Source organism: Hyalella azteca, unplaced genomic scaffold (assembly GCF_000764305.2).
Source record: "Hyalella azteca isolate HAZT.00-mixed unplaced genomic scaffold, Hazt_2.0.2 contig17676, whole genome shotgun sequence".
Taxonomy (NCBI): Eukaryota; Metazoa; Arthropoda; class Malacostraca; order Amphipoda; family Hyalellidae; genus Hyalella; species Hyalella azteca.
Window position 1 is genome coordinate 229,217 of NW_025947451.1, and position 9,500 is coordinate 238,716.

Here is a 9,500-nt window from a genome sequence, read left to right on the forward strand (position 1 = left end):
TCACTGCATCACTGCATCACTGCGTCACTGCATCACTGCATCACTGCATCACTGCATCACTGCATCACTGCATCACTGCATCACTGCGTCACTGCATCACTGCGTCACTGCGTCACTGCATCACTGCGTCACTGCGTCACTGCGTCACTGTATCACTGCGTCACTACATCACTGCGTCACTGCATCACTACATCACTGTATCACTGCGTCACTGTATCACTGCGTCACTGTATCACTGCATCACTGCGTCACTGCATCACTGCATCACTGCGTCACTGCATCTTTGCATCACTGCATCACTGTATCACTGCGTCACTGCATCACTGCGTCACTGTGTCACTGCGTCACTGCGTCACTGCGTCGCTGTTCGTGTCAGCAGCGTCACTGCACTGCAGACTGCTGAACCTTCCACAGACGTCTTGCAGTAACTCATGTTGCAGTAGTTCGTTTTGTATTTATATTATGTTGCGTTACTCACGTTAAACGTATATTAAGCATTTGGATAGAATTTATTCGAAAGTTTGTATTTATTGAAGAATTGTGTGTGAATTTGTACTAATTTAGAATTTATCGTGTCAGTGTTCCCAGTGTTCTCAATAATGTGATATGAATTTTGATCAATATGCTTATCATTGATAATGTTAATTTTGCTGTCACAATTTTGAGCCTTTCGTTATTTGTTATCACTGTTGTATTCTGATTTTTTTTTGTAACACGTGTTTTCATTTTTGCTTGCATCCCGCGGCGTCATCGTTGCCATGGCGACGCGTGAGGTCCCATGACAACCCAAGCGTTGCTATGGCAACATGAAAATTCCAATTTGCGAATTTCCGGAGCTTAATATTCCTGGCTCCTTGCATCCGGATTCTTAAACCGACGATTCAGGAATTTTGTTAAAGGCCAGTCGCGAGTTAAAAATATTTAAAGTTAATACTATATTCAAAATATGGGTCTAGGTGAATGAACTTGACCTAAACTGCACGTTAACATTCACTTTGATGAGTGCTTATGAAAGTGAATGAACGAGTGATTATATTTTAGAAAGAATGTACTAACTAATCTAATAAAGTAATAATTACCACACGTTTCACTTCAATTATCTTCATTCATTTCCTTTTTTACACCAATTCAATAAGCCTACGTCACTCCATCCCCTAAGCATGAACAGTTTCATTGGCTTCTTCTAAAATAATTGACATTTCCTTTTTTATTTTCCTTACTTATCGAGTAATGCATCACTAACAGATAATGATTTTAATTCAAATTTCCGAATCTATTTTTTTGTCGACGAATTTTTTTTAATCATCGTCTGCCCAGTGAATCAGTGAATCTGTAAAATTCAGATGCGTGGGATGAGTCATCGCTGAATAATTCAGCTAATATCGGTTAATGAAAACTTTTATTTTCACCAAACTCTGAGATTTTAAATATACGAAAATTTTGAAGCGACTGCATGATTTTCGTTGTAAATTTCGAGTCGTATTTTCAATGCTGCGCATTTGACTATCAACTATGGCAGTCAAATGCGAGATTTTAACAAGAATTAAATTTTTTTTAGTTTAACCCTCACGCAGTGACTCTGAATTTCACACATGAGTTGTACAGATTCTGAATAATTTATATAATTATTGATCTGTATAAATGTAATTATTATTAAGTATTAGTATGTATGTTGACTATTTGTATAAGTTTAATTATTGTTAAGTATTCAACAATCTCGAGGTATGCATTGGTTCGTTGGAGTTAAGAAGCAAGGTATTATAAAGGATACGCGATTTGATTAAATCCATTAACTGTCATAACCGGAAATAAATCTTTAGCAAATTTAGATATTATATGAAATCATCCCTGCATTGGTGGTGCACTTATAACTTCTTCTATATGGGTTTTTCTCTGAACTAGCCAATGACTTTAGCTAATAACTTAGCCAAGGATTTAGACAATACATTTGCCCATTGACTTTGGCCAATAACTTTGGCAATAAATTCAGCCAATAAATTTAGACATGAACATTGACTATTAACTTTAGCCCATAACTTAAATCAATAATTGTAGCCAATATCTTTAGGAGTTACCGGCAGTTTTCAGCCAATAACTTTGGCCAATAAGAAATAACATTTTACAAGTAACTTTAACCATAATTTCGACCAATAACTTGTTATTGGCAGGAGTTATTAGCCAATAACAATTGACAATGAGCTTGAGCTAAAAGAAATGGTTTGACTTCCTCTAATGTGTTCAACGTTAAGGTTAATAAGCTGTTCACACGGGTTGTGTTCAGAGAATTCTTTATTCTGTGAATTTCACACGTAATGTTCACACGTAATGTTCACACGTGATATTAACACGAAATTTTCATAAGTGATATTCGAAAATAATGTTTACACTTGATGTTCGCATGCTATGTTCACATCGAAGTTCATGTTCGAAAATAATGTTTACACGCTATGTTTACACGCGATGTTTACACTTGATGTTCACATCGAAGTTCACAAGTAATGTTCAAATGAGAAATTATTCACTTTTGATTTTTACGCCTATGGTATATATTTCGTATAAACTAGCTATATTTGAATTCGCGTTCAAATGAATATATCGTGTGAAAAAAATGAATGAAAGTCTCATATTTCCACACAGAATGCAAAATATTTTCAGGATTTTTAAATAATTGTATATAACAAATAATTATAGACCTAATTTATCATTTGAACCTTCCTTGCTTATGTTTCTTAGAACTCAAGTTGTAACTTTAAGTTTTATAACAATGGAAAACTACCAACTTAGAACCGATTTCAAAGTTTTTACGACCAATCTGTAATGCAAGAGGCATTAAAGTTGATATTATAAAGGAAAACATATTTCGAAGCTCAGTAAAGAGCAGGCTCTAATTTTATTTTTAAATTAGAATCATCATTTTTCTCTGAAAGTTTAGGGAAAATTAATTATTTATTTATCATAAGCACCGAAGACAGAGAGGCAAAGTCGAAGCAAAAAACATAGCCCAAGGGTTCACTTCCGAGTCCAACCTCTAAATTGAATTAATAATTTAAATGAAGAAATTGCAAACGTACACTTCGATCGAAAAAGAACTTAACGAAAATGACGAGTGATGAATTGAACAAAATAGATATTAGTGATGTCTTCAAGCATTCCTACAAAACCACGAATTTCAGTGGTAGTATTCACCACCACGTCTCATAGATCAACAAAATACTCATTAATATCTTCTTATCGATTAATGTGGAAAATTAGAATCATGGAATAAGTTACTAATATGATATCACGCGCAAAGTTCATACGCAATGTTCACACGTGATGTTCCAAATTTAATGAAAATTAAATGATTCGCATGCAAGGATAAATGTAAATGGCTACAGCAATTGCATTTGGAGTTTTGGACACTTTTTGCCGCAAACGTGAGTGGAGGAATGTGCCGGCAACAATGTTTGCCACAAACGTGAGTGGAGGAATGTGCCGGCAACAATGTTTGCCACAAACGTGAGTGGAAGAATGTGCCGGCAACAATGTTTGCCACAAACGTGAGTGGAAGAACTGTCTCTTATACACATCTAGATGTGTATAAGAGACAGATATAGCTAAGAGGGCCGTGGGGCCAGATCTCCTATACGACGAAGTTTGGCCACATCACACATCACCACTCACATGAAGGGATCACATCAAGGTGGTTTTCACAAAAATATGATTATATGGAGCATAATGAAATGAAATTTAGATAAAAATATGATAATATAAAGGATATTCGACTCCTATTTCCATAATATTTGTCAGCTAATAGCCCCGTGGGGCCAGATCTCCTACGACGAAGTTTGGCCACATCANTCAGCACAATACCCGGAGAGACGGATTAGTTTTGTCTAATACTCAAGTGATAAGTATTTATATTTCTAATACTTGCTAGAGGAGCACGGGATCTAGTTTCAGTGCAGTACCTTTAAGCGTTAATTCAATACTAAATACTGTGTTCTAATTACAAACTTATATATTTACGAGTCTGTTTTAAGCCTCAACTCAATACTAAATACTGTGTTCTAATTACAAACTTATATACTTACGAGTCTGTTCAATACTCAATACTTTCACGATGATATCGCATGCTAGTATCATCGTCAAGTCATTGTCAGTGTACCATGAACTTGTTTACATCGTATCGCTTATGTTCGGAGTATTTAAAGTATTTAGGCAAGTCATATAGCACTTGTATGAGTATTCCTATGGAGTATTTAGAGCATTTATGCGCATCATTTAATTGGTACTAATACAAGTATTTTAAAATATTATGTTTAGTATTCAAGCACATCCTCTGGTCCTAATGTGAGTGCTTCAATGGATTATTTATTCGCCTCATACGTATAGCATTTGATAATTGAATGAATATTTTTACGAGTTATTTAGAATATATGTATATGCGTTGTATAAAATACCCATACTATTTATGGATTATTTTGAGTATCTAGGCGCACTCTTTATCTATCTAGGCACACGATGTATTATGACGAATGTGCTTAACACGTTGACTATGTATTGGTACATATGCGTACCACGAAATGTATTTCTCCAGGACGTAGTGGTACATAATTCAGGTTGCCTTAAATCGGCCAAATCCGAGAACAAAAAAGGCCAAAAGAGGCCGATAATTCAATGTATACTAGTTTATTTGTAGGTTACGCTATAAAAATTCCATTTATTTTTTTGCAGTATTTAAAATTTAATTAGGAAGTACCCCTATCATAAATTTTAGCTAGCCAACGCAAATGAAAAAAACTAAATCACGGAATTTGTCCGGAAAAAATGACCGTCTGGCAACCCTGCTTAAAAAAAGAATGAATGAACAAACAAAGAATGAATGAACAAACAAAGAATGAATGAACAAACAATGAAATAATAGTACAAGATGAAGCAATCGTAGTCAACGTGTTAATAGTTGTTATATGTGGCCGCCAAAACACATATGAGTATTATCGACCAGCGGGCTCAAGAAGCAGGTAGCAATAGTATTAGATGGTGGATTAAGTACAACGGTATTCACATGTGAAAAAAATTTTCCTGCATTCAAACGCGTGGTAAGAATAGCATTAGAAACTCAACAAAATCACTTAATTATGAACCATGGATCAAATAGTATCAAAACGGAACAATTTCAGCCCCATCCATATTTCCGGTAAGAATAGCATTAGGTATTGAACCATTTTAGCCTCATTCATATTTCTGGTATGAATAACATTAGGTATTGAACGATTTCAACTTCATTCATATATCTGGTATGAATAACATTAGGTATTGAACAATTTCATCCTCATTCATATTTCTGGTATGAATAACATTAGGTGTTGAACAGTTTCAGCCTCATTCATATTTCTGGTAAGAATCTCATTAGGTATCGAACCATTTCAGCCTCGTTCATATTTCTAGTAAGAATTGCATTAGGTGTTGAACAATTTCAGCCTCATTCATATTTCTGGTAAGAATTGCATTAGGTATCGAACCATTTCAGCCTCATTCATATTTCTGGTAAGAATAGCATTAAACTGGTCGCCTTGCATGCGGGCCACACTACAGCCGGCCAGGGGCGTTGGATGAAACATACTAGTTTACCCGATAGTCCATTAGCTCTAGAGTTTAACTAAGATCTCACTAGAGTACTACTAGCCTCAGTAGTGTTACTGGAAACTAGAGTACTACTAGCCTCAGTAGTCTTACTGGACACTAGAGTACTACTAGTCTCAGTAGTCTTACCGATCACTAGAGTACTACTAGTCTTAGTAGTCTTACTGGTCACTAGAGTACTACTAGCCTCAGTAGTGTTACTGGACACTAGAGTACTACTAGTCTCAGTAGAGTACTACTAGAGAGTCACTCTAGTCTCAACGCGTGATAGTTAGTCTCGAGTTACTGACATTAGTTATTACTAGTCTCAGTAGTCTTTCTACTCAGTAGAGCACTACTGAAAGCACTATAGTCCTACATGAGTAGAAATGGTTTCATTAGTGTCACTAAAGTCTGATATAGTCATAGTAAAATCTTTCTATCATGTTACTAGAGTGCTAATAATCATATATAGTATTGTCTAGATATAGTCTCTCTAGAGTCTTTTCGAAGCAACAAAACTCTAGGAAATCTCACTTTCCACTACTGAACCCAGTGACACATTCATAAACCATTAAATTTTCCACTAATCACTTCTAGTTATTTGGGTAACTAGCGCAATCTAATTACCTCAACATTTTCAGGTAACTAGCGTTAAGTTAGTAGCCTTACGTTTTTCAGGGAACCTGAAAACTTGATATAAATAATAAATTCTCTAATAACACATGAGATACGAACAGTATTTGTTTCTGAAAAACAAGTCTAAACTTTTTTTTAGGATTCGGTAACTAATAGGTGTTACATGCCTTGTGGCTGGGGTAAATAATTACCTTACCTTCGCTAAATTAAAAAATATGGTTTTATATACAACAAAATTAAATGCTTTGTAGACTCAGGCCATGAAGGGAGGCAAGGGAAGGCGTGACATAAAATTTATCGTTTAAATTTTTTTAATGGATATGGTGCCTAAAACCTCGTAATTTTGCTAATGATTTAGAAAAAATAAAAATATTAGGAGCTGAAATTAAATGTTCTATTTTCTACTTTTATTACTACTAGTAGTAATTTATATTACTACTTTACTACTACTACTTTACTACTAAAAGTAGTAAAGTAAAAGTAAAAGTAGTAAAAGTAAAAAAAAATAATTTATTACTACTGTATGCGTTTTAATTTTTTTTGCGAATATATTACTTAATGTGTGGATGTGTTCGTGTTTTTTGAGTTGGTTTTCATTAAGAAGTTTGAAATTTCAGTTAAACAACAGAGATTTTTGAGGAAAAATTTAACATATTGCATTTAGTTTCAAACTCCGTAAACTTTACTGCATTAGTTTAACACGTAGAAAACTTATGTGGTTTAGGCGTCGTAGAATTTATTGCATTAATTAGAAAAAATAAACTAATTTAGCATGTGGGGAAAATGTCGCCGACGTTACGGTAAATGTTCGGTAATATCACTTACTTTGTTAATTAAATCTTAGGAGTAAATACCGTAGAGTAAGTCATGAAAATATATAACGAATGCACATACATATACGTATAATATATATACATATATAAGTATCAACAACATCGATGATAACTGACTGATCCTGACTAAGAACCATCAAAACCAGAATGAAAAAAATATTAATTTATCATTTGTAATGGGCTTCTTAATTCTCTGCAGAATAATTCAGACGCGGCCTAGCGGCTGTAGGCCTAGTCTGAGTTTCGCGAGGGCTGGAAATACGAGCCCTGTCCTTATTTTACTATGATAAATAATGAAAATCAGGATTATGTAAACATGATTATTTTTGGAAAGCCAACCGAACATTTTACGTATTAATGAGTTCGCTTTGACCATCCATTGTCAAATTGAAATTAGATTTAATTAGGTTTATTGACTTTAGGTAGATCGTTTATTGTCACCTACGACAAGTATCCATACAAACCAAGCCGTATGAACGCATTGTTCTTGATACAGTTTATACTAGTTAATGATATTTACTGCTTCACTAGTGCTAGTTACACCTTCACTAGTGCTGGTCACTGCGACACACGTGTAGGTTACTACCTCGTAACTGCTGCATCTTTGTCACTATTGTCACTAACTGCTTTCTGCTAATTACTACCTTGAAAGCACTAGTTACTGCCTCACAGGTGCTCACTATTTCCAAGTTCTAGTTACTGCTTCACTAGCGCTAGTTACCGCCGCACTACTTGTTCTAAAATTGCAAGCTCATTGTACAGATAAACCCTGATCTGCGGTTAAGTCATGTCCAGCACGTATATAACGTAGATACGTCATCTCCAGCACGAAGATGACGCAGATACGTCATCTCCAGCACGGAGACGACGCAGATACGACATCTCCAGCACAGAGATGACGCAGATACGTCATCTCCAGCACGTTTATGACGCAGATACGTCATCTCCAGCACGGAGACGACGCAGATACGTCATCTCCAGCACGTTTATGACGCAGATACGTCATCTCCAGCACGGAGATGACGCAGATACGTCATCTCCAGCACGGAGATGACGCAGATACGTCATCTCCAGCACGGAGATGACGCAGATACGTCATCTCCAGCACGGAGATGACGCAGATACGTCATCTCCAGCACAAAGACGACGCAGATACGTCATCTCCAGCACGGAGACGACGCAGATACGTCATCTACTGCACAGAGATGACGCAGATACGTCATCTCCAGCACGGCTATGACGCAGATACGTCATCTCCAGCACGGATATGACGCAGATACGTCATCTCCAGCACGGAGACGACGCAGATACGTCATATGCAGCACGGAGACGACGCAGATAAGTCATCTCCAGCACGGAGACGACGCAGATACGTCATCTCCAGCATGTATATGACGCAGATACGTCATCTCCAGCACGTTTATGACGCAGATACGTCATCTCCAGCATGTATATGACGCAGATACGTCATCTCCAGCACGTTTATGACGCAGATACGTCATCTCCAGCACGTTTATGACGCAGATACGTCATCTCCAGCACGAAGATGACGCAGATACGTCATCTTCAATTATTTACCAACAGAATTTTTTATTCATACTAAAATAGCAGCGGAAATTATGGCAGGAATATCGGCGGCCAGGAATGCTGCTTTCCCTACGCAAAATTTGCTTCTGAATTCTGATTGAAATTTGCGTGGTTTCAAATTCATATATTTCGTTAGGGTCAATGTGACGCGTCATTCATGCCATTATTCATACATGGAATATTATATTGAAATGACATATAAATAGGATACATCTCACACTTTTCTATCGTTACTAGCGTTATTAGTTTAGAAATCTTTCTATATATATACTTTTATAATCTTTAAAAATTCACGAACCTTTTTATCCATTGAAAGAAGCTTTTCCGTGTTTATCATGCATTTTATATATTTATCCATATACTTCAATTACATATCATGAGAAAAGTGTTCTATATTTCTCAGAATGATAAAAATATATATAAGCTACAATATATTACGTTTATATATCTCATGCATTATGAAACCATTTAACACGTACAATAATTAAAATGTAAGTACATTTATAATGAATATGTATTGACATTCATAATGGTTTGAAGACTCACACAGCCTACTAATATACAATATAATTGTGTTCATACGGGTATTATGGATGTTTCTCATTATATCTATTCATTATTCATACGGGTTTACTAATATAATTTAATATTTAATACATGATTACATCATACATACACGCTCGATCATTTTGTGACGCACTTTGGTATGAATTTGAATATTAGTACGGCTTTTGGATGCATTTTCCAATTGCACGTAAACTTTAAACTTTAAAACAAAAGTCCCACGAGACAAAGTAAAATATGAATAAAGTCCCACGAGACAAAATAAAATATGAA